The sequence below is a fragment of the Urocitellus parryii genome, chromosome 2 (assembly GCF_045843805.1).
Source record: "Urocitellus parryii isolate mUroPar1 chromosome 2, mUroPar1.hap1, whole genome shotgun sequence".
Classification (NCBI taxonomy): Eukaryota; Metazoa; Chordata; class Mammalia; order Rodentia; family Sciuridae; genus Urocitellus; species Urocitellus parryii.
In genome coordinates this window covers 68,141,605-68,169,439 of record NC_135532.1, presented here as the reverse complement: position 1 = coordinate 68,169,439, position 27,835 = coordinate 68,141,605, and positions in this window count along the sequence as shown.

The window sequence follows — 27,835 nt, the reverse complement described above, 5'->3', positions numbered from 1 at the left end:
TATGTTTAGTGAAATGGTTAGGCAGATCATAATTTGATGTATTTCCAATTTGGAAATGAAAATTGAACTTAAAAATCTTAAATATTTCCTTTTAGTGTATTTTTATGCTTACCAAAGAAATACATTCTCAATTCTATATTAACAAACACAGAATAAATTTAGAGAGGAAAAATTGAAAACATTCTTATATCCACCCCCAGAGAATATCACTTAATAGTGATTGATGTTGATGTATTGTCTTCAGTTTATATATAAATAAGTATACAGATGAATATAATACATATATAAATACACAGATTTACATAATTAAAACCATAGAATTCTTATGGTAGGCTCTACACCTACTCACTGTGTTCAGTTAAGATTATTGTTAATATATCACTTTAATTGAGTATCCATACAGATCACACTCATGCACCATAATTTTTTGAGCTTTCTATTGTTTCATATATATGTTGCTTCCAGTTTTCCAAATTTTTACAGAAATATTTATCCTACTTTCTGAATAGACTGGATGGATCTTAAAAATGTGAAAATAAGGTCCATGGGGCTCTTGGAACATATTGGCTAAATTATTTTCCATAAAGATTCTAATAATTTGTGCTGTCATGCCTGTCTTAACATTTTTTAAAATATATGTGACTTTGGTGGTTGAAAAATGGCCCTGACTGTGAATTGGTATTACCTTAATTGCCTGTGAGTTTCAACCCATGCCCAGATGCATATTTATTGCTATAAATTTTTCATTCATATCTGGTTTTCATTTTGTGGAAATTTTGCTTTTTTCCATGTTTGTCTTTTCTCTGTATATATTCATCTCTTTCTACACCTTTTAAAGCTGGGGAAAAAAATAAACAGTGGTCAACCATGTTGTACTGAACATGAAAGAAGGTCATGGAAGGTTTTCATGTCATCCTTGGCTTAAAGCCTGGAGGAGCTCTGTGCAGTTCAGAGAGTAGGGTCTCTTTAGACAGCAGGAAAAAGAAGCCAGAAAGAACTCAGAACTACTTCTGAGTAATTTTAAATGATTTTTTTTGTTGTTGTTTTACAGATTAGGAAAGTAGAATAAGTGAAATGTGGCTCATGGTAAGAACAAGGAAAAAACAAAAAACACAGATTTATACTGATTCACCTGTACAGAGACAGAATCTTCTAGATTCCTTTGGCACTGTGCCTCAGGCCTGTCCTGTCAGAACCAGTCCACATAGTAGGTTTGGGGTAGAGAACCACCAAGTGGCCACTTTTTCCTCCATACTTTTCAGATGCTATAAATATTTCATCGATATGCAAACTATAATTAATGTACTAAGAGACTGTGGCTGATTTTGTCCTAGGTTTAAAATGTGGCCTTGTGGAGGCCAACTTGCTCTACCAGAAGGCAGCATGACAGAAATGAATCTGCCAAACATGGAGATGATACAAAGCTGATTAACAAGACTTTGGCAAAACCCCAATGAACTTTTAATTCTAATGTGCTGATACTTAGAGAGGAGTACTTAATGTCATGAAGACAAATTACAGTAATTGAATCAAAGTGCAATCAGCAAAGGTTTGCACTGGGAACCCACCTGTTTTTGGAGATTCCTGGGTTTGACGGATCTAACCTGAGGTTTCTAAATCTACAAAGTGAAGGTGTCTGGGATTGCTATGAGTTTCTCTTTCTTCTTGCATAAAAATAGCTAATAGGTTATATTATGCATTTCAACTCCAATCACTTGGATCATTATGTATAGAAGTCTAAGTCAACGATAGGGGACATCAGAGTTAGTGTCACTCAACTATGTCTGCCATATGGCCAAGAGAAGAAAACAGCTGCCAAATATTTGTCATATCTCTGTGCCATCACCAATATTCTAAAAAGACATGACATAAAGATGCTTATGGCACAGAGAGTTAAAAACCAATTAGCTTACTTACCTTGACATTGTAAAAGCTATCTATGCTAAGCCTCAGGCTAGCATCATTCTGAATGGACAAAAGTTAAAGGCATTCCCTCTAAAATCTGGAACAAGACAGGGATGCCCTCTATCACCACTTCTATTCAATATAGTTCTCGAAACACTGGCCAGAGCAATTAGACAGACAAAGGAAATTAAAGACATAACAATAGGAAAAGAAGAACTTAAATTATCACTATTTGCAGATGACATGATTCTATACCTAGAAGACCCAAAAGGATCTACAAAGAAACTACTAGAACTAATAAATGAATTCAGCAAAGTGGCAGGATATAAAATCAACAAGCACAAATCAAAGGCATTCCTGTATACCAGCAACAAAACTTCTGAAACGGAAATGAGGAAAAGCACTCCATTCACAATATCCTCAAAGAAAATAAAATACTTGGGAATCAACCTAACAAAAGAGGTGAAAGATTTATACAATGAAAACTACAGAACCCTAAAGAGAGAAGTAGAAGAAGACCTTAGAGGATGGAAAAATATACCCTGTTCATGGATAGGCCGAACTAACATTATCAAAATGGCGATATTACCAAAAGTTCTCTATAGGTTTAATGCAATGCCAATCAAAATCCCAACGGCATTTCTTGAAGAAATAGATAAAGCAATCATGAAATTCATATGGAAAAATAAAAGAGCCAGAATAGCAAAAGCAATTCTAAGCAGGAAGTGTGAATCAGGCGGTATAGCAATACCAGATTTCAAACTATATTACAGAGCAATAGTGACCAAAACAGCATGGTACTGGTACCAAAACAGGCTGGTGGACCAATGGTATAGAATAGAGGACACAGAGACTAATCCACAAAGTTACAACTATCTTATATTTGATAAAGGGGCTAAAAGCATGCAATGGAGGAAGGATAGCATCTTCAACAAATGGTGTTGGGAAAACTGGAAATCCATATGCAACAAAATGAAACTGAATCCCTTTCTCTCGCCATGCACAAAAGTTAACTCAAAATGGATCAAGGAGCTTGATATCAAATCAGAGACTCTTTGCCTGATAGAAGAAAAAGTTGGCTATGATTTACATATTGTGGGGTCAGGCTCCAAATTCCTTAATAGGACACCCATAGCACAAGAGTTAATAACAAGAATCAACAAATGGGACTTACTTAAACTAAAAAGTTTTTTCTCAGCAAGAGAAACAATAAGAGAGGTAAATAGGGAGCCTACATCCTGGGAACAAATTTTTACTCCTCACACTTCAGATAGAGCCCTAATATCCAGAGTATACAAAGAACTCAAAAAATTAGACAATAAGATAGCAAATAACCCAATCAACAAATGGGCCAAGGACCTGAACAGACACTTCTCAGAGGAGGATATACAATCAATCAACAAGTACATGAAAAAATGCTCACCATCTCTAGCAGTCAGAGAAATGCAAATCAAAACCACCCTAAGATACCATCTCACTCCAGTAAGATTGGCAGCCACTATGAAGTCAAACAACAACAAGTGCTGGCGAGGATGTGGAGAAAAGGGTACTCTTGTACATTGCTGGTGGGACTGCAAATTGGTGCGGCCAATTTGGAAAGCAGTTTGGAGATTCCTGGGAAAGCTGGGAATGGAACCACCATTTGACCCTGCTATTGCCCTTCTCGGACTATTCCCTGAAGACCTTAAAAGAGCATGCTACAGGGATGCTGCCACATCGATGTTCATAGCAGCACAATTCACAATAGCTAGACTGTGGAACCAACCCAGATGCCCTTCAATAGATGAATGGATAAAAAAAATGTGGCATCTATACACAATGGAGTACTATGCAGCAATAAAAAATGACAAAATCATAGAATTTGCAGGGAAATGGATGGCACTAGAGCAGATTATGCTTAGTGAAGCTAGTCAATCCCTAAAAAACAAATACCAAATGTCTTCTTTGATATAATGAGAGCAACTATGACAGAGCAGGGAGGAAGAGCAGGAAGAAAAGATTAACATTAAACAGAGACATGAGATGGGAGGGAAAGGGAGAGAAAAGGGAAATTGCATGGAAATGAAGGGAGACCCTCATTGCTATACAATATTACATATAAGAGGTTGTGAGGGGAATGGGAAAATTAACAAGGAGAGAAATGAATTACAATAGATGGGGTAGAGAGAGAAGATGGGAGGGGAGGGGAGGGGGGATATTAGGGGATAGGAAAAGTAGCAGAATACAACAATTACTAATTGGGCATTATGTAAAATTGTGGATGTGTAACCGACGTGATTCTGCAATCTGCATTTGGGGTAAAATTGGGAGTTCATAACCCACTTCAATCTAATGTATGAAATATGATATGTCATGAGCTTTGTAATGTTGTGAACAACCAATAAAAAAATAATAAAAAAAAAACCAATTAGCTTCCTTACATTGTAAATGCATAGGCTTCATTATCTAAAAACCTCTTCCCTGATCCTGTTCAAGGATATCTTACAGAAAAATAAAAGCTACCTTGAAACTTCTTTCTCTTAATTTTTAATATCCTTTCAGAAAAGTAAAATTGCTCACTTAATCTTTCAGTTTTTTCCCCTCTGTATATTTATATCAAAACTGCCCTCGGACATTTAAAACACATGATTCAGAAAAGATTTTACAAGGCCCTCCCCGGTTCACAGTGAGTTTAAGGAACATGAGCAACCAGCATAGATGTTTCTACAGCCCTTACTCCACTTTTCTTACCAGAAACATTGAGGCTTGCAGTTATAAAGTGTTAACAACGACTGTGTTGAATGAAATGAAAATATAAATCCAAAGTAAGAGTTACACCTCTGAAGAAAAGTAATATATAAATGAAATACAAATATAACCCTGAAATAACTTCCACGTTTCTCAAGCAAAAGTAATTTATACTTTTTTAAACATGCAATTTACTGACGGCTCCTATAATCACAGCAATTCTCACATTAGCATAGGGCACATGCTCTTAATTCTATAGTGTAGCAATTCATTGAACCAATCTTTTTGTGTTGTTGCTATTCAGATCTTGATTTTAACATTCATATATCCTAAAATAACATGAGTGAATAAATAGAGTTTGGTTCTTTGAAATATCTTCATATTCAACCCATGTATCCCTTTTGAAGTAAACTGCAGCCACATATTAGCATTTACAGCACACATATTTCAATTTTCAAGGCACATGTCAGACCCATGGAAGAAAATAATTCATTATGACACCTGTGAAAAGGCTTCTGAATCCGTTCACCCAGATCTTTTCTTTTCTAACTTCCAGATGCACATTTTTAACCTTCTGTAGACAATGGCATTTATATTCAATGTCCCTAGTTTTACTACAGTATCACCAACCACTTTTAACCAGACAATTCTTTTGTTTTTATTTTCTTCCTTTCCCTACATGAACTGTCACCAAGTCTTTTTCCTTAATATTATTTCACCCATTATCCCTCTCATTCCTGTGGACCCACCCTAATCTCCTTATTAACTATCTAAACAAGAGGCTGAACCCAACTCTATGCCCTACTCTCCATTCTCAAGGGCATAATAAATATTAAGTAGGTAAAACCCTGTCAGGATCACTTAGCAATTCAGTTCAAACCCTATTAACCAGTTATCTCCAGAAACAGCTCTTCCCATCCACTGTCACACCTTGAACTTGCTAAGCTTTGGGGTCAATGGTAGAAGCAGAGTGTAGAGACTCCAGGGTTACTTTCATTTATTTCTTTTTATTCATAAATGGATAGAGAAATGTTTCAGTTACAAGGTTCTTCCTCAACACTGATGGAACCTCTTAGGAGACTCCTTAAAATTGGTGAAATACAAGGGCTGAAGATGTAGCACCATGTCTGGGCATGCACTCATCATACTTGAGGGCCTGGGTTCAATCTCCAGCACCAAAAACAAAAAGAACTTGTGGATTCACAGCTTCCTCCCACCACCATCCCCATCCCTGAACAGAGGTGCTGGAATGAGTGCTCAACATGAAGGCCTTACAAGGGGGTCCACTTTCTCGCCATCCTACATGAAAAAAAAAATGTTGCACCTGGATCTTATGAAATGCAACCACATTTTCCAATGAAAGGAACCAGGGCTTTTTGGGAAAAGGCTGCTTCTAGAAGTGGGGCAGGAAATACAAAAGATGAAATTTAAGCATCTGATAGAGCCAGAGAGTGAGGAAGTACCCCCAAAAGAAAAAGAAATCACAATGATGGAGATATGTCAATGAGATTCAGGGGGACATCAGACTCACAGACCTAAGAGATAATGTCTGATGTGCACCTCCAAGATATGTGTTGAGAGTTCAGAACCAAAGTCACATTTTCAGGGCATGGAATTTCCAATAAGCAACTTATACGGTATAAAATCAGAATACCCATACTGATGGTGGTAACTGTCCTGCAAGTGGTCTGAGCATTACCAGAGTCAAGTCACTTTCAACCTCAGGAAGCACAGGGAAGAGTTAGAAGGCTCTTATTCAAATTTATCCAGGTCCCTGACTCGAAGTGATAACCAATTGGCCTTCCCGGGTATTCTGCTATCGCAGTGTTTTTTTTTTTTTTTCAGGGCTAATTTTGCATACAAAATTCCCAGTAACAGTTGACATGGGAATGTAGGTGGAATACAATATGGAGGTATTATAGAGAACGTTTTCCCCATCTTTAACCTGGTTCCTTTTTGTGCTTCATATCAGCACCTGCTTCTGCCCTGAATCATAAACTATTTCTGCATTATGGAACATTCACTGAGAAACACAAAACAAATATCAACCCATATGTGTCTGCTCTGCCTTGAATAAACAACAGATCCAGTAGTAACAAGAATAATTACATTATGCTTCTAAAAATTTCATGAGGAAATGAGTCTCTGGTTACTAACAAAATGAGTTTCTTCTTACAACAATGTTGCAGTCCTTGCATCACCAAACAACATTAGGATACTTTAGACTTTCCATGATCGTGTCCACTTTAGGCAGTAGAGGAGAATAGATCCTGAAGTTTAAGACCCAAATCACAGACTAGCTTTTTACTGAGAATTATATTCTTTACCATATGATTAGAACAAGTTCATTCTTCAAACCACTGTTGCTAAGGCTATATCAGCATAATCAGAATATAGCCTGCCAGACTATAATAATATTTTCATTCCTAGGTGTGGTTATTAAATATGAATGGCCATCATGTGTGTTCAGCAGGGCTAGTTCTCATTCCATCATTATTTATTCATCCATTCAACAAACATTCATTGAACACATACTTTAAACCAGTTCCCTGTTTGGGAGCTTACATTTCATAAAAGGCACATTCACAGTGTAAGCCAAGCGCTTTCTGAAATTTTCTCTGTGTGTCTGGTGTCGTGCAGAGCAGGAGCGGTAGTTTTACTCTGGAGTTCACTTAGCTGGAAATACAGGTTGTCAAATGTATATAAGAGAAAACTATTGACAAGGTGTTGGCACTCTCTATTTTGTCAACATTGAAGAGCTTAGAGAAAATTTTACCTGTGTTTCTCTGGCTTTTAAAAATGAGTTTAGGAGTAGAGCAAACGTGGGCGATCAAAAATTAAGCAGAGACACGTGTTATAGGAAAATTCTTCCATTTTTGAGAGGGAAAATAGAAGAGTCCTCATTGGAGAAAGCAGAGGAAGCATGTATAGGCTAAGGGCATAATATATAAGACAAGGAAAACAGTAATGTCTACTCACATTCACTGGGGAGGTATTGCATAGTGAGTGAGTGCCTTGAAATTATCTCCTGGGAAAGAGGGAGAAATGAAGTCAGTAGGTGAAGACTTCTACCAGCCAAGTTATCCCCCCAACAATTGAGCATCATTATTGGTATGCTAAAGTGAATTGAACCCCAAGCAACTACTATCAAGATTCTTGCTAATTCAGCCTGGGGATAGATTGGCCTCTGATGCCCCAGCTAGCCCATGGCAGGGTGAGCTGAGCTGCATACTGAGCCATAGGCACCAGGTAGAAACACAGGAACAAATTCTAAAGCATTATTCCTCCTAATGTTCCATTAATATTTAAACCTTTATAAGGAAATACTTATATTTAATTTCAAACATCGTAGTGAAAATCCCTTTGCTTTGAAATCAGAACACCCTCAGATGTGCCACATTAAGGTTGTCAAATGCATTCTGCTTTGCCAGGAGGAGGAATGGAAAGAGTTTAGGAAAATAAGAGTTAGCTTGAGTCTCCAAAGTAATCATGGGAGAGGGGAGGGAAAATTCTAAACCAAGAGAATGTTTCAAAAGAAAAGAATGAGAAATGAATGTCACTGAAATCATACAAGTTGATTATTTGTTTAGACCGAGGGAAAGAACCCCACATAGATTTTAGTATTTTCTTATTGTTATAGCACATACTTAGGTTTTCATTCAAAGTTTCCTAGTCTACACTTGATATGCAGAACCAAATAAAAATTTAAAGGTAAGTTGTCAGCCCTAATATAATGTTTGTTACTGTGTGTAATTACTGAAAAGATACACCCACCTTTGTAAAGGAAACTGCACAACTCTTTAATTCACCTTCCATGCTAAGGAAATGTTTATTTCTTCTGGGGTATCATTTTTTCAAATTGCTTTGAGGCTTGCTAGATGTTTGTGGAGATTTTCATAAACAAAGCAAGGTTTCAAATGGTTTTGTGAAATTCTGTAATTTGCCAGAGGGTATATTTCTGACGCGTTCCTTTTTATTTTTCTGCCTGCAAATTACATTTCCATCCCTACCCTGTCACTCTGCAGTTCTCCCCCACAGCAAGTGACAAGTGAATGCTTTGTTTGGTAATTATTTATTGAATAGCTTGTGGTCAGCATGGTACCTGGCAAACAGTCAGTGCTCAATAGCAAGCCCTTAGATGCATCTTGAGGATGTGTCCATGCCAAGGGTACTTTGGAATATATTGAATGGAATACAGAGTCTGTCTCTAGGTAGGATCTAGAAAATAGAACACCATGAAAGTTGTTTAGAAAAAATCATCATGGAAATTCAGAATAGAAAGCATACCCTCTGTTAGGGGTTTCAGAGAAGTGCTTCTGATAAGAAGGCCTTAGAGTGGGGCTAGAATAATGTTTGTATTGAGATATGTGGAAACATAGGACAAGATCATCATGGGCTAAAGGGATAAGAACAGGGTTGGGGGAAATGTATGGACACTCCAGTCCCCAGTAGATAAAAAATTGCAATGTGTGCCGCTGCTGAAACTGCAGGAAAGAATAACAAAAAAGACAAGAGAGAAACTTATCAATGCAACATTGATGTTTCTTGCCTTTGACTATGTTGTTTAAAGCACCTGCGAAATCCATGAAGTAGTTACAGAAAGACAAAATTTTTGCCCTTGGGTTTCTCTCTGTTTAGTGGTAGAGACTAACAGATCATTCAATATTTTTAATGTAAATACTATGATTAAAGCAGGCATGGAAATGGGGCATCTAATTTTGATTGGGCTGGACTGTCAAGGAAGGCATCCCAGAAGATAAATGGAACTCTTCCTTGAAGGGTAAAATGCAGCTTTCAGGCAGGTAAGGAGAGCGAATTGGGAAGGCCTTTCAGACACAGGCACGGAGCTGTATGAGTAAGCACCACAATGAGATTTCTCACAATTGTATTTCAACACATTTTACCCAGCATGGATTATTAACCACGAATCCCTTTAAAACTTGCTTTATTAATACTCACTTTCTAAATAGGACATAAGCTGGGGATTGTAGTTCAATGGTAGAGTGCTTGCCTAGCATGTGCGAGACCTTGAGTTCAATCATCAGCACTGCAAAAATAAACAAATGAATAAATAAGACAAAAAATTCATTCACTAAACAAATGTTGATTAAACCAAGTGTCCACATAAGTTTATCAGCTTTTTTAGCTTTCCTCCTGGCTTTTTTCATGAGGTTTTCTCTGCCTGGGTATGTCAATCTCTTCCATTTTCACCCACAAATTGTCTGTCACTAGCAAGCCATTGAGCAGCCACCATGACCCATCCATCCAAAAGCCATCAATCATCACAATGAAACTTTCGCTGGTAGCTTAAAACCCCTCCCACTTCTTTTGAGCCCCCCAATACAGTTTCATTGTACTCCCTTTTTATATCTACTACATTTTTCTTTATAAATTATATTTATACAAAAAGTTTATAAGGACAAATATTATATTTTATTTTAGCCTATGGAAGACTCGAAGACTTCATTGCACCAACATTTGCTGAAATGAGTTGACAAAATTGTTACAAGAATAAATCAACTATATGTGTGTGGGTCAGCATTGTCTCTGTTTCCCTGGGCCTGTGTATATAATTACTGAAAAACATGTTCATAACTGTAAAGGACTCTACAGAACTCTTTGACACTCTTTCCTTGATAAGAAAAATGTTTCTTTTTTCCAAGTCATCATTTTTCAAACTGCATTGAGGCTTGCTAGATGTTTGTAGAGATTTTCATAAACAAAGAAAAATTTCTATATTTTACAAGAACAAAGTCAGTTGTAATTTAGAGTTGTTAATTAAAGATGCATATTACAAGCCCTACGGCAATGGCTAAAAAAAGATGTTAGAAAATACAGCTAAAGAGACAATAGAGCACTAAAATGGTATGTTACCTTCTTTAACACAGAAGAAGGTAATGAAATAGTAAAATTAAAAAATAAAATAAATAGAAAACAAACATCAAAATACATTGGGAATAGAATTTGAAAGCAATATCCAACATATACTATCTACAAGAAACACCAGCTAAATTCAGAGATACAAATAGCTTAAAAGTAAAAATAATTAAACAGCAAACAGAATTTGGGTGATTATATTAATATACTAATTAATTTAACATAAGAAAAATAAACATTAAGACAAAACTTCTAGGGATACAAAAGAGACCATAATAATTACAGTCTACATTGCAGTAAGAAACACCTCTAAACATATATGTGTGTGTGTTTAAAGTAGTTATAAAGAAAGAATTGAAAAAAATAAATTAGCAGTTTTTAAATTCATCATAAATCAGTAAGTATATAATATACAGAATAGTGACTATAGTTTATAGTTATAGTTTATAGCTTTTTTATTGCCCATTTTTATTAAGTTGCCTCTTTATTATTGTGTTCTTTAAATATTCAGGATATAAGTCCTTACTTAATAAAAATAAAAATCAATATGGTCATATCAATATACCTACAAGAAACATAAGAGAGAATTTATTGCCTTCATATAGGTAAATTTTCTTAGATAAAATACAAAAAATGATGTTCAATAAAAGAAAAAAATTATAAAGTCCCCTTCATCAAAACTTTTGCTTGCCTAAGTATATTTGCATATTGTCAAAGAAGACAAAGATTGGTTTAAATATATATATATATGTATGTATGTATATATATATATATATGCAAATTATTATAACAAATACTTGACACATGTACAGAGCCATAAATGCCTAAAGGCACATAAAGAGATGATCAACATCACAAGTCATAAGAAAATGCAATTTATACCCACAGTAAGCTACCACTATTCATCCACTAGAATAACTAATATCCAAAAATCAATAATAGCAAATGTTAATTGAAAAAGTAGATCCCATGGGCAGTGGCACCTGCCTATAATCCCAGGGGCTCAGGAAGCTGAGGCAGGAAGATAGTGAGTTTAAAACCAGCCTCAGCATCACAATAACAAACTTTAAGTTATACTACAGAGCTATAGTAACAAAAAAATAGCATGGTATTGGCACCAAAACAGACATGAAGACCAAAGGTACAGAATGGAAGACACAGAGACAAACTCACATAAATACAGTTATCTCATACTCTACAAAGATACCAAAAACATACATTGGAGAAAAGATAGCCTCTTCAACAAATGGTACTAGGAAAACTGGAAATCCATATGTAACAAAATGAAATTAGACCCTATCTCTCACCCTGCACAAAACTCAACTCTAAGTAATCAAAGACCTAGGCATTAAACCAGAGACCCTGCACCTACTGAAAGAAAATGTAGACCCAAATCTCCATCATGTCAGCTTAGGAACTGATCTCCTCAACACAACTCCAAAAGCGCAAAAAGTAAAATCAAGAATCAATAGATGAGATTGTGTCAAACTAAAAACCTTCTTCACAGCAAAGGAAACAATCAAGAACATGAAGAGAGCCTACAGAATGGTAGGACGTCTTTGCCACTTGTATCTCAGATGGGGCATTAATCTCCAGGATATATAAATAATTCAAAAAACTTAATAGCAGAAAAACAAAACAAATAATCAATAAATGGGCTAAGGAACTGAAAAAGCATTTCACAGAAGAAATATGAATGGTCAAGAAATATATGGAAAATTGTTCAACATCTACAGCAATTAGAGAAATGCAAATTAAAACTACACTGAGGTTTCATCTCACTCTGGTCAGAATGGCAATTATCAAGAATACAAATAACAATAATATTGGATTGGTGAGAATGTGGAGGAAAAAGTACACTCATACACTGCTGGTGGAACTGCAAATTGGTGCAACCACTCTGGAAGCAGTATGGAGATTCCTTAGAAAACTTGGAATGGAACCACCATTTGACCCAGCTATCCCACTCCTTGGCATATATCCATAGGACTTAAAATCAGCATACTAAACTGACACAGCCACATCAATGATTATAGCAGCTCAATTCGAAATAACTAAGTTAAGAAACCAACCTAAGTACCCTTCAATAGATGAATGGATAAAGAAAATACGGCACATACATAAAATGGAGTATTACTCAGCCATAAAGTAGAATGAAATTATGGCATTTTCCAGTAAATTCATGGAGCTGGAGATTATCATGCTAAGTGAAGTAAGCCAATCCCAAAAAAGCCAAAGGCCAAATGTTCTCTCTGACATGCAGATGCTGACTCACAATAGGCTGTGGGGAGAGAGGAGTAGAAGTTCACTAAATTGGACAGGGGAAGGGAGGGGAGGTGATAATGGGAAAGACAGTAGAATGAATCAGACATTACTTTCCTATGTTCATATATGAATACACAACCAGTGTAATCATGTACAACCACAAGAATGGGAAGTTATATTCCATTTATGTATGATATGTCAAAATACATTCTATTCTCATATATAACTAAAAAGAACAACAACAAAAAAAAAGCAGAGCACAGTGGTGCACATCTGTAATTCCAGTGGCTCAGGAGGCTGAGGCAGGAGGTTCTCGAGTTCAAAGCCAGCCTCAACAAAAGTGAGGTGCTAAGCAACTCAGTGAGACCCTGTCTCTAAATAAAATACAAAATAGGGCCAAGTGCCCCTGAGTTCAACCCCTGGACCCCCCCCCAAAAAAAAACTAATATCCAAAAAAATAATCCAGCCTCCTCAACTTATTGAGGCCCAAAGCAACTTAGGGAGACTTTGTCTCAAAATATTTTTAAAAGGGCTTGGGTTGTGACTTGGGGATTAAATACACTTGAGTTCAATCCCTAGTACCGAAAAAAAAAAAAATAGAGCAGCAGAAACTCTCATAAACTGATAGTAGAAATGCAAAATGTTATAGTCACTTGGAATATATTTGGCAGTTTCTTCAAATGTTAATAAATCTACCATGAAGAAACAATTCCACTTATAGATATCTAATCAAAATAAATTGAAATTAAAATATTCATCCACACAAGGACTTTTATGCAGATATTTATAACTATATTCTTCCTAACATTAAAAAACAATGAAAATAACTGATGACTTGATAAACAAAACATGAATTAACCATCCAATAGAATACTCATATGCAATAAAAAAGAAAGATTCTACTATACACATTATGGAATCTCAATAGTATTATTCTAACTGAAAGAAGCCAAAGGGGTACATACCCTGTGATTCTAATTGTATGACATTCTAGAAAAGGAAAAACTATAACTAAAACAAAAAAGTTAGATCAAAGGTTCCACAGTTTGTAGAGTAGTTGTGATGTCTGACTGCAAAGACTAGATTGAGGGGTGATAAATATGTCCTACACCTTTACTATGGTGGTGGTGGTTTTATGGCTGTATATAACCACCAAAACTCACTGACTTTATTCTTCCAATTATGTGTCTTGCAGTATGTAACCTATACGTCAATAAAATTACTTTAAAATATATATATTATAATAAAAACTAACCTCAGCTGAACCCTAAAAAACAAATATTTTTATATTTCTTTTGACCAATTGATAACAAAATTATATTTTGATTAAGATAACATCTGATCTTTTATATTATGTAGAAACAATCCACAGACTGAAAAGTGAAGTTAAAATATTTGATTGACGTTGAAAATGTTGTATATTTTTGAAAGCCCATATTCCTAAGACATGACAAAAACAAGATCATGATTTAAAGGGGGGCTCATGGAAAAAAGATGACAATCCATGTGACAGCCGCACACAGGGAATTAGGTAGGAGATAGAAAGAGTCAAACTGGGGAATAGTTATATAATTATATAATAGTTATATAATTTCTTATATATATTAAGAAATTATTAACTACCCAGGGGGAAAAAAAGAGTGAAGATGTAGAAAAAAACTAAGGGGTAAAACATCTGATGGCCAGGAGACCAGAAAACTGATCACTGGAATTTAAATCACCCTCAAATTGACTTTGATTCTGGTTTCCTAAGAGATGCAGAAAGAAGTGAGATCTGAGGGAGAGTGTGGACAAGATGAACAGTGTGACACATAAAACCGACACACAGGACATGGCTTCAGGATATTAGAAATGGAAATACACACAAGAAAACTCTAGGGCTTCAAGCCAAAAGGTCAGCTTTTATGTAGGGAGAGTCTAATATTAGTCTCCAGTTAAAATTCTATTTTCAAATCTCATTATCAAAGAACTCCACAATACATCCACTTTCTGTTATTCAGAATCATTAGACTGAATATTTTATGGCCAGTTAACACATCCTGGAAAGTAAAAGCCTCTATAGTTTAATCAAGAGTTGATATGAATTAAGAAGTAGAGAAAAAAAACTTCAGGATCAGCTCTCCACTTTTGAGGAGCTATTAAATATGCACCTCAGGGCTCAGCCTCAGCGGTAAAGTGCTCGCCTAGCACAGGCGGGACCCGGGTTTGATTCTCAGCACCACATTAATAATAATAATAAAGGCATTTTGTTGTGTCCATCTATAAAAAAGATTTTCTCTCTTTCTCTCTCACAAAAAAAAAAAAAAATGCACCTCACCCTTCCTAAGTCACACAGCTCTGTGTGCATTTTGTGTGTGTGCTGGAAGACTGGACAGGCTTCCTGCTCTCTAACCACTCCCTGTCCACTCCCCTGTTCCATTCTGCAAAGTTCCTTAGAAGTCTCTAATACCAAAATGCAGACATTGTAAAGACCCAGCTCTTCTCTTCATTTGAAGTTTTATTTCTCATATCTCATTAATTTCATTAATTACCTTAATTACCTTCCTGCAGTTGTTTAAAAAAAAATCAGAGATGATGGATGGAAAGGCTTGCTGTAGTAGAGCAAGCATTGGACTTGGAACCACAGTCTTGGCTCAGATTTCCATCTGTTTCTGTAAGTACCCATCCCAAGTGCTTTCAAGGTACCTTTTGTGTGTATTAAGCCTAGTTTCTATGGCTGTCATGCAATCACGCCTTTTCCCTATCCCCAAGTTGATAACTTCCTTGCAGGCAATAATTGTCCATTATCGCCAAATCCTTCTGACCCATGAGAGTGGCATGACTGGTACAATAAATGACAGTAAATAGGTCGCCTTCTCTGAGTTTCATCTTACTATCAAGAAATTTTAAAAGGAAATTGGTTATTTTTAGAATATTGTAAGATTACAAATATATTTACATTATACTTGTGTCACAAATATAATGAAAAAATAGCATCATGAAGTAGAAAGTCACTTAATACTTATATTCCTCAAACAATTTTTCAAAATGTACTTTATAGCATACTATTTCATGTAATGGTAAGTACCGCTGTAATAAATAAATTATATCCAAGTAAAAGCTTCAAACTTTTGTTGACAACCTACTATTTGTCTAAACAATAGGTTAAATAGATAAATCCAGAAAAATCATAGACTTTTTAAGATTCTCTCAAATTTGTATTAATAGAAATTGCCTGGCAGCCAGACACAAAATAGGAAATTGGCATATATTTGTGGATCCATGCTTCCATGACCTGGGGACACAAGAAGCCAAAGGTGAAGGACATACCCCAAGCAAACTATTAGGTTTTTTTTCCTAAAGACACAACAACATGTTAGTTATCTTGCAGAGGATTGTTTGTGAAAACAGCCATCAATTTATTCATCTATTCTTCCTTCCAGTTCATCCTTCAACCAACAATATTGAATATTCCATTCAATAAATAATACATTCTATAAATGTTTTGATTATCTACTAGATGCCAAGATATCAAAGAAACACTGACCAGTAAGATATATTCTGTGCCACCAGGTGTGGTGGGACATGCCTGTAATCCCAGTGACTCAGCAGGAAGGAGGATCACAAGTTCAAAGCCAGCCTCAGCAAAAGTGAGGTGCTAAGCAACTCAGTGAGACCCTATCTCTAAATAAATAAAAATAGGACTGGGGATGTGCTCAGTGCTCAAGGGCCCCTGAATGAATCCTCAGTACCAGAAAAAAAAAAATTATATATATTCTGTGCCTTAAAGATACCTACAAACAGCAGAGGGGATTTCTGTACACAAGACCGATGCTATTTTAGTATTTAGCCTATGTGTTACATATATATTGCTGTAGAAATTTTTGAATGCATATCATGGTGCAGAATCTTTCTCTGACCAGATCATGAAAATATTCTTGAAATACAAACCTGCAATGTCATGTAAATAGTTATTTTTCTTGAGAACTACTTCCTGCGCAAACTTTAAAAGTTTTTCTCTATTCACTAAGCCACCAAGGATAAAATATACATATATGTTTTATAAATAAAATATTTCACTTTCTATATAAAATATTTTACTTTTATTAGGTATGTTCAAGGGGAGGAAATGCTGTCTGAGTAGGTTAGAACTAATGACCATGCTTTAGGTATGAAAGGGCTTAGAATTGAACTCAGATTTAACAATACAGAGGTTAGTGACCATGACAAAAAGAAGACTAAGTGGAGTGATGGATATGCAAATCTGACCAGAATGGGACAAAGACAGAAAAAAAAAATGAGAAAGTTTAGGCCTTAACTGTAGACAACTCCTTCAAGGCGTTTTTCCATAAAGGAGAACAGAGAAATGCTAAAGAGGAAGAACAGTCGACTTTTTTCATGATAGGAAATAATGGCATTTTTAAAGTAATTAAAATACTTTATTGGAGAGGAAGAAATTGAGGATGAAAGGCAGAGAGATGAAAAGTATAGGAATCAAGTGGAGACACAGTAAGACCCAGTACACGCAAGAATCATTTGGCTTGACACTCTTGTAGAATCTGTGATTTAGAATGATATTCCAACTGTGTACAATGTTGTATGACCTATTTTATTTGGGGGGAAACATTTTGGGTTACTTTTTATAACATTTTAAAATAGGATGTCTCGTTGGGTTTTACATGCATCTAAACAAGGTATTCCACATGTTTGGAAATTACATACTTCACACACCTGAAGTCCATGTCTAATTTTCAATGCTTAAATAAAGTGGTTCCCTGGGAACCACCTAACCTACCAAAAAAGGAGTCCTTCAATTTCAATTCGATTGCTCCAGAAACAAATAAACAACAACAACAAAAACAAAAAACAGTCACACACACCTCAGAGTTCCCTAGGTAGAGTTATCTAAGACAAATTGAAATTTGGAAATGTCATTGAGCACTTGAAACTGAGTTTGAGGTCAACACTGACTTGAGAAATGTTTTAACTTTATGTTTAAAAAAAAAATCTTGAATTTCTCAAATATAAAGACTATGTAAAGCACTAGAGTAGGTTGATTAAAAGGTATTTCTTAGTTTCCAGTTCCATGAATTTTCCATCCATTCTCTGAGTGAGCAATACATATGTAAAATATATTGCTATAGTTTGAAATAAATAAAACATTTCTGCATTATTTCTAGAACAGCATGCTCCTTTTTCTCTTTCACTATTATGTTGAAACAGCAGTAACAGTTCTTTAAAAATCTGGATTGAAGAGATTGGAAAATAACCAAATGCTATAAAAATACCTTTCACAAAACTTTGATGAAAAAAATTAAATTTGAAAAGTAATTTATGCTACAGTGCTTTGAGGTTTTAGACTGAGATTTTTTTTGAAAGTCAAAAGCTTAATAGTTGATGGTAATGATGTACCAATTCAACATCTATAAGTTATTTTTCCTCAGCATTATTAAGGTTTCATTTAAGCAGCTTTTTCAAAGCTTACAATTTTCTTTCCTTACACATCACATTCAAACCAAGCCAGGCGCTAACAAAAGTGTGGTGATTTTGAATGTTCCTAAGGTATTGTCACTTCTGTAGCTAACTGGGCTAGCTTAGCTCAGGCTGCCATAACAAAATGCCATAGATTGAGTGGTTTTATACCACAGGAATTCATTTCTCATGGTTATGGAAATTGGAAACTCTAAGATCAAAGGGCAAGCTGATTTGGTTCCTGGGGAGGGCTGTCTTCCTGGGCCTGCGGTCATATCCTTTGGTGTTTGCACATAGTGCTTAAGAGAGAAAGCTCTGATCTCTCTAGGAAGATAAATTCCACTGTGGGGGGGTGGGAGAGGCACACCCTCATGACTCTAATTACCTCATCAAACCCTAATTACCTTCCAAATTCCCCACCTCCAAATACCATCTCACTGGAGGTTAAGTCTTCAACATATGAATTTTGGAGGAACACCATCTTTCAGTCCTTAACACTAACCGTCTCACACAATTAAACAGAACTGAACAATGTATCCTTTTTAAGACACAGTATATCAGACACTACTTGGTCACAACCCTTCCATGTGCACATTTCTCTCCCTTTGTGACCAAGTACCAAACCAAGCATCCCACATAGACTCAATCCTAAGCAAGCCTAAGGCTTATTCATAAAAACCATGGTAGTCACCAAGTGTGGTAGCAGATGCCTATAATTTCAGCAGCTCAGGAGACGGAGGCAGGAGGCTGGAAAGTGTAAAGCCAGCCTCAACAACTTAGCAAGGCCCCATGCAACTTAATGAGACCCTGTCTCAAAATAAAAAATAAAAAGGGCTAGGGATGTGGCTCAGTGGCTAAGTGTCCTTATGTTTAATCCCTGGTCCCCCCCCCAAAAAAAAAGAAGAAAGAAAAGAAAGAAAAAAAGAAAAAGAAAGAAAGAAAACCATGGTAGTCACTACACTTCTAGACAGACCACTTCATCTAAGGCCAGATACTTCAGAACACATTTGAGAAAATTTTTTTTTTTGTCTAAGTACTATAATTATACAAGTACTTCAAAAAGTCTGCTACTACCTAGCCATGAGTTTCAGGAGGTTTTCATTCCCATTTAGCATTCAAAACTGGTGACTATACATCATTTTTCTTTTTTTCCTGAAGAGAAAGGAAAAGATTTTGCCATGTACAAATATAAAATTTGGTTTAAGATCTTAAGTAATAAATTTTCACCTCTCAATGGCTGACTTTTCCTGCCATCCTTTAAAGAAGAGATGCTTTGTTATCCTTGGTGAGCTAAAACACAATTTTGTTTTCACCTCATTTTCCATAAGTCCAATGTCTTCAGAGTAAGCAGAAGTGAAGGAAGAGAGACTTTAAATATTAATCACTGCGTGCAATATCCAGGCAGAACAAATAACTGACAGGCAATTTCCAGCTTTTACACGTTGTTCTTGAAAAGGCTCACCAGCAGTGGCCCAGCAGGGACCACCTCTCCGTGACAGGCATTGTTATTTTCTCTATGCCTATGTTCAAATTGCACAGAATATCATGCATGCTTTTACCTCAATCATTAAGCAAATCAAAGACTTTATATGCAAAAGCACCCCCATATTATATAGGAAGATAGTACATACTTCTCTCTTTGAAGAAAGAGATGAAAGATTTGGACAGGAAGAGGGACAAAGAAGAGAATGAGCCGGGGAGGTGAGATTAGATTGAAACCAGGGTGTCCACTGAACCTGAAGTTATTTCCACATATGGTCACATTAGAACACATCCTTATTTGTCTTCCTGTCACTGTCTCCAGATTGACAAATCAGCCTTGATTGATACCGTTAACCCTGGAACTGATAAGCATTATTGAACTAGGTTGTGAGAAGAAAAGAATCCGACAGAGCTGTAAATGTAGCTGATAAATTAAAAGCGTTTAGCCCACCGATAGGCTTCTCCCAATAGTACGGATTTAGTATCTCAGGCACACATTTACAGTGAGACATGAAAACACAAAATATCTATGCATTCAGAAAAATGAGAGCGTGAAGGCTTCTAATGAACAGGCGAAGTTTCTAGAGTGAGATTTGTTCCTGAAAGAACACTGAAGAGGCCTTCTTGGGTACATTCTTTTAAAATATTGAGATTGCCTAACTTTCTTAGTGGAGGACCACATTTCTAAAGACCTCAGCCTTAAGACAATGCATCCACCATTCAGAACCTTGAGGGATCCAAGATGACAGGTTAGAGGGAGGCTGCATTCTGTGTCACTCAGGGACCTGGGATTCAAGTAGTAGAAAGACTCTTTCTCTGTGAGTGATTAGAGGATCCCAACAGCTATTCCTGCACACAGGAATCTGGGCAGCCATTCCCAAGCAGAGACACCTGGAAGCTGCCCATAGGCAGGAACTCCAGGCTGCCACCAAATCAACTTGGTCATTTTAACTTTGAGAAAGACCTGGTGCATCTCTGAGGGAGTGGCAGGAGAGAAGCTGGACCATCAAAATGTCCTCCATCCTTCAAAATAGTGTCTTCTCTATGAGGCACTCAAAATTGGTTTAATTGTTATGAATGTATTGTTAAATAAGAATTCCCTTTATCAATATTGAAACAAATCCCAACCATATCTGGAACTTTCTAACCATCAGCATAATTCAACATGGAAGGAGCTAAGGAAGGATAATATGAAAACTTCTTCCCTGGTGATTCTGCTACCCAAAGGCAGAAGATTGGACAAAACTCCCAAGGACTTCCTCCTTCTACTTTATAGAAACATGGCTTCTAGTTCACGTAAGGAGATATGATTCTGGGCAAGATAAAGTAAGCACACTCCATCTTTTCCCTCCCACTGAATATGGCTATTAACACCAGAACAGAAACAGGTTGTTTGAGAACTTCAAAAAGAAAAAAAAAAAAAAAAAAAAGGCAACGGGTAGATTGGAAAGAAGACCACGGTCCAAAGCCCCACCAAGCCTGTGGTTAAGTTCATCATTTGTTGGAAGCCATATATGAACTATGGATTTTGTTTGAGTCATTAAGGCAGGGAAGCTGCTTTTCTGGGAATTTCTGGGTGAAATATCCCAGTTTGAGAAAGCCCAGCTCATGCTGGTGCCCTGCCTTAGCCCACAGTCCCACGTTCAAACGTAGTGCCTGGAGATGAGTCTAACCTGCCAAGCACCAAACAACCTGTTTTCCCCACTGATCCTGTTTCAAAAAGAAGCTCCTTACTGATCCTCTTTGGTGTGTGCCGCTATAGACAAACCATTCTCTGGCTTTTCTCTCTGTTAGGATCAGACCCATCAGGTCCCTTTCACCTGCCAAGCCCCTGCTTCAATTAATTCCCTGCATTTTGGGGTCTTTATTTCTTAATATTACTTTCAAAGCTTATTTCCAGCTGGCCCACACCTCCAACAGTTACCAAACTCCCTGCCCACGCAGGATGTGGGCAGAAATCATTGGTTTTTGTTTTGTTGTTTTGTTTTGTTTTCTGCTCTGGTACTCAGAATGTTGAGAGAATTCAGGACTGTGCTCACCCTGAAATAGATTAATATTCTAGATAACTTGTTAACTGCCTTTGGGGATTGGCTTATTTATTTCACTTAGCATAATAGTCTCCAGTTCCATCTCCAACCAGGAAGAAATCTTTTTTTTTCTTCTAACCTCTTCTTTCCCTCTGTCTCTTTCTTCTCCTTATTCTTTTTATTTGTCTTTGCTTTGATTTGGTCTTTAAAGAGGAGATCACATCACTTCACTCTATTAATCCTGGGTTTCGTAGATTTGGGTGTGTGAGGCCATTTTCAGATGCTGCCCATTAGATGCTAGGAATGAGCCCTGGCTGAGGGGATCAGATATGCTGAATTTCACACTCTGAATTTCTGTGACTTTGACAATCATTTAACCTCTCTGAGATTACCAGCACGATGATACTAACACCACATTTTAATATTGACATGTGCATCACATTTCTAGGACTGCTTTCAGAAAATATAATGTCCCTGAATTTGTGTATAAAACAAATGTAAATTCTTTTACAATTTCTTAAATTAATATATCAGTTATGCCCACTTTCAGTCAAATCTCATAGACTACAATTTTTAGGAAAATGTGCAGATATAATTTTTCACTTAAAGTACTCTAAGCTTACTTCTTGTTTCTCCTATACTCAACAAGATAAGAAACACTTCTGCTTATATTTGGCATTCAGATGAACCTAGAGATTTTGGTTGCTTCAAAATTGCTCAAGTAATATTCTAGATAACTTGTTAACTGCCTTTCCAATATAAACACACTAACTTTTCCTTTACAATATTTCAAAGGATTTATTGCCTCATTGGCACTTCAAGGAATATGCTAGAATGATACATAATGCTTTTTCCTGCGTTGACAGCCTATAATTCCATGATTGTGGGATTTAACTTTGAGAAAGACCAGGTGCCTGTCTGAGGGAGTGGCAGTAGAGAAGCTGACCATCAGAATCTCCTTCCTCCTTCAAAACAGTGGTTTCTCTATGAGGCACTCAAAATTGGTTTAATTGTTATGAATGTTCCTTCTATCCCTGGTTTTTCTAGTGTTTTACACATGAATGCACATCTATTATTTCTTTCCTATCTTCTACAACATATTCAGCACAACTTGATTCTCATGTGATCACAACCCATTCCGACTCCCAGGTGGGCAAATCCTGGACATCTACAAGTTATGTTGAAATAGGGTTAAATTTCAAAATGAAGACTTGTAGATTAGAGATGTTTTCATGATAAAGCTAAGCAGGGTACCATGGGAAGCACTACATTAAAGTTCACTTCTTTTCTGGATTGACTTAGGAGAAATTTACATAGACCCATGGGGTAAAGTGTCATTCAGTTAAAAAAAAAAAAAAAAGCCCTCTGTTTGGTAGGTACATAGTACTATTCAGAACCACTATGACTCATTCATCTGTTTTCCTGTATTCTTCTTCTCAAATAATTATTATCATTACTCCATCTCAGTGCATTATTTATTTTTTAGAATCTCAAAAGAGGATTGTAGATTTCCATATACATCAATAGAAATCTAGAATTACCCATACTAAATATTTAGTACAACTGTGTTCCCATGTAATCATAACCAGTTCTAATTTCCAGGTGAGCATCAGGAAGTATTCAGTGAATATCTGTCTATCTATCTGTCTGTCTATCTATCTATCTATCTATCTATGGATTGAACCAATTTTCTCACTGTTCAAATGAATGCTTTTTTTAAAAAAAAAAGTTCTATAATCTCTGTCACCCCTACTTTTGCTTATTTTCCACACAATATTTCCTTAAAAATGATCAGGAGAAACTTTCATGTTGAATATTCATAGCTCTTAAGCAATACATAAAGATGTCCCTAGATGACTAAATCTGTCTGGTGCAACCTATTGGCCCTTTGCATTCAGCTCAGTGAATGAAAAAGATCATTGAAGATTTATATTCAGATTGTTTCACCACATATGAAGGTATTGTGATAGTCAGTTACTGAGTGTGTGTGCATGTGCACAACAATTTAAGAATCCACAGCATGTGAACATAATCATTACAAAAATATCATGTATATAGAACAGTGTGATTAGAAAACTTCTGTTTCACCAGTAAATATGGACTAAGGAAAGTGTAGCTTTCTTTCTTAAACTTAACTCTAACTGAACTTTAATCTTAGTGGTTGGATTTATCCTACATGGTAACAGGTAATTGTTTATGAATCTGTTCATTCAACAGTCACTGAACATATTTTTTTTTTCTTAGAAGTTAACAATGTTTCTTTGTTTGTTTTCAGTACTGGATATTGAACCCAGGACCTCACAGATATTAATCAAGTGCTCTATTACTGAGCTACATCCCCAGCCCTCTTCTAAAGTTCTTGACATTGTCTTTTTTCTTTTTTAACCAAGGCAATTCATTCATTGTCTAAGTCTTTCACATAGTCAAGAAATGTGTAAGGGATTTTAGAGGAGTCCTGGAGTCCATAGTAATTCTGTATAGACTAAGCCTCAAATTTCCTCTTGATCTATTGTAGCCACACAACCAAGATCAGATGGCAATAATTTCAGCATGCCAACAGGTTAAATTATAATGTGCCACAAGAACACAAGGGCAATGACAAAGTTCAAAGCTACGTATCACCTCATAGCTTTATGTACCAGGAAAATGAAAAAAAAAATTATGACATATATTTTAGTGAGTATTTTCCATTTCTAAGAGCAGGGTATTATTATTCTGGGAAGTGTATTACCTAATAATTATAGCTACATTTTAAGCTTTCACTCTCAGATAAGTGTTTCTAGATATTTTTGTAGATCATTATTTCACATAGGTAACAAAACAGCTCTAAGAGCCACCCTCTCCTTCCCTCCACTCCATTCCTAATATATTCTAGTTTCTTGTCCCAATTAACCAGAGGAACACAAAGGCTCAGGAGCCAGGTGAACACACAGAATTGGACAGTCCATCTTAGTGAGGCCTTCCCCAGCCATTAGTTCACCAACAGAGAGTAAGACTGCCAGAAATCTTACATCTATCCCAAACTATAGAAAGAGGTTAGTAATATTTAGGTCTAGAAAATGTAAAGAGTAAATGAGAAATTCAGATACAAGAGTCTACTGTGATTCTGCACTCTCCCTCCTGCACCTAATCCACACTAACTCCATTGTATTTCTTCAGATGTACCCACTTTCCTCCTCGTGTAATGACACTTTACAGTCCAATATATTACCCAATTTTGCTGTATCAGTTTTTTCTATTCAAAATTTATATTATTCTGGGGGAACTTTTTTTCTGGTATCAAGAATTAAATCCAGGGGTGCTTAACAAGTGAGCCACATCCTCAGCCCTTTTAATTTTTTTATTTAGAGACAGCATCTTGCTAAGTTGTTTAGAGCCTTGCTAAATTAGTGAGCCTGGCTTTGAATGTATGATCCTCCTGTCTCAGCCTCCGGAGCCACTAAGATTACAAATATGTGTCACCATTCCCTGCTTCTGGGGGCACTCTGGAGCTTGATGCAAATTTAAAATCAACAAGGTCACATGTTCATCTGGAGGAAAAGATCAGTCTGTGCAGGAGCTCTTAAAAATATATCTCTGCCTCTTGATTTTCATTTCCCTGCACACATCTTATGCAAAATTAAACATGTATTTAATATGAACACCATGTGTGCTTAGTGCCGGGACATCAATGGTTAACAACAGAGACAAGTCCCTGTTCAGAAGCTTACCAATAAATTCATGACATCAGTACAATTTTATATTTAAGTCATGACCTAATTATATAGCTACAGCGAAAAGTTGCACGAAGGAAAACCAAAGCATGGTGGAAATACATACAGATATAGATACAGTAGTCCCTCAGTATTTGCTCAGGACTCTCTCACATATACCAAGCTCCACAGATGCTCAAGTCTCCTATATAAAACAGCATAGTAATTGCATGTAACCTAAGCAAATGCTTTTATATGTTTTCAACCATCTCTAGATTATTGAAAACATCTAATATAATGTAAAGGCTATGCAAATAGTTGTTACACAGTATTGCACAGGGAATAATGGCAAAAAAAAATGTCCATACATGTTCAGTACAGAAGCAAAAATTTTTAAAAGTATTTTCATTCCTGGATGAATCTACAGATGTAGAGTCTGCAGATACAGAGGGCTGACTGCATATATAATCAAATAACTGAATTAGGGATGATGAACAATTCATCTAAGGAAGTTGGAAAGGATCAGTTTGAGTTAAGTGAACAAAAAAGTAGAGTGAGAATATTACTCTCAGGAAGTATCATGAGGAAAGTGAAAAGCCAGAGTGGCTGTGGCTGTGGCTGTGAATTCCGGGAACACAGTGCCCAGTGAGAAGGACACCAGGCTGGGGCAGGGCAGACCAACCCTTGCTGATCACATTCATTTTTTTCAGAGGGCCCTAAGAAAAGACTGAAGAGTTTTAAGCAGAGAAATGACAAGATCTTATTTATTTGCCAAGTGCTCTGTGGCTGCAATGTGGGGAATAGACAGTAGAGGGCACAAAATTGGAAGCCTAGAGACAAGTTCAGATGCTGTGACACTAGTGCAAAGAAGAGACGGTCACAGCCTGGACTCCAGTGGCAGCTGCGTGGGTGGAGGGAATAGACACATCTGAAATCTATTATAAAAGTAAAATCCATTAGATAATCCACTGTGGTTGATAAAGAGAGAGAAATCACAGTGATTCTCAAATTTCTGCTGTCCTAATTTGATCTTTGCAACATGTGCAATGGATAACATACCAAGTCTCACAGACTTATTTATGCATTTAACAAATGTCTGTGGAACTCAGAATAGTTATTTATAGAATTAATAAATTGGATTTGAATGCTGGTTCTGCCTCTTATTAACTACGTGACTTTGAGCAAGTTTCTCAAGTTTCTTAACTATAAGCATGAGATCCTGGACCACTTCTGAGGTTTCTGAAGTGATCTAGAACTTGTGAGAAGCAGGTGGATTACGTCTCTCTGAGGCGATTCCTGTTCCTTAGAGATTTAATCTTGCATCACTGATACACAGAATAATTCCCAGTCTTTTTTATATTTTTTGAAAAATAATTTTTCTGTTAGTGAAGGGCACCAAGTTACTCTGTGACCTGAGGGTGAAACAGTATCTCAAAAGGGTCTTCTTGGGTGAATAAATAAATAACAAGTAATGCACCCATCAACTATATACCAAAGGTAAAGATTTCTATAACTATTTGATAACTTTGGATCAAGAGTCGTAGGTGGAATGTGTGGACCCAAAATAAGAATTCCAATATCCCAATGTCATCTTACCAACTATTTGCACTGTGAATGGCCATTTAGTCTCAGAATCAAAAACAATAATGAAGACTAAGTCCAGTTGGAAAGAATATGCTTGGTATAAACAGCTCAGCAGATACTTACTTCCAGTTCATTGTTAGCAGTGTACCTAGTTTAAAAAAAAAATCTAGAAATTAGGACTTATATGAGAACCCTTAATATTTAAATGCTAGATGAGTTTTTTAAAAAAATACATTGATATGTGGGTCAAATAAAAACCTTCTGAAGGTCACATGAATTTTCTGGCCTCCAGTTTGAAACCTCTGGTTTCCACTAACTCAACTGGTCCTCTGGCAGGGCAGGGAGTCAAGTAACTGGGAATGAATTACTGAAGGGAATTTAGATGGTGACAAAGAAAGGTGTGAGGCTCACACAGAAACCCACCTCAACAAATGAGCAGTGCTCCAACCACATAAGCTGGGTCCAAACATAAATGAAAGAAAAGAAATAGAAATATGAACTGAAAGACAATTTTGTTGACGCATAATATTTACGTATTTATGAGGTAAAAAGGTGATGTTTTGATTCATGTGTACATTATTGATGAACTCAGGGTAATTAGCTTATACATCCATCACCTTAAATGTTATCATTTTTAAGGTGATTACATTCAAATTCCTCTCTTCTAATCATTTGGAGATATATAATACATTATCATAAATCACATTCACCCCCCACCCCTCTGCCATAGAACACCAGAACTTACTCCTCCTATCTAACTATAATAATGGACTTGTTGATCAAACACTTTTCTTTATAATTAATTACAAATTTCTGAAGAGGAAA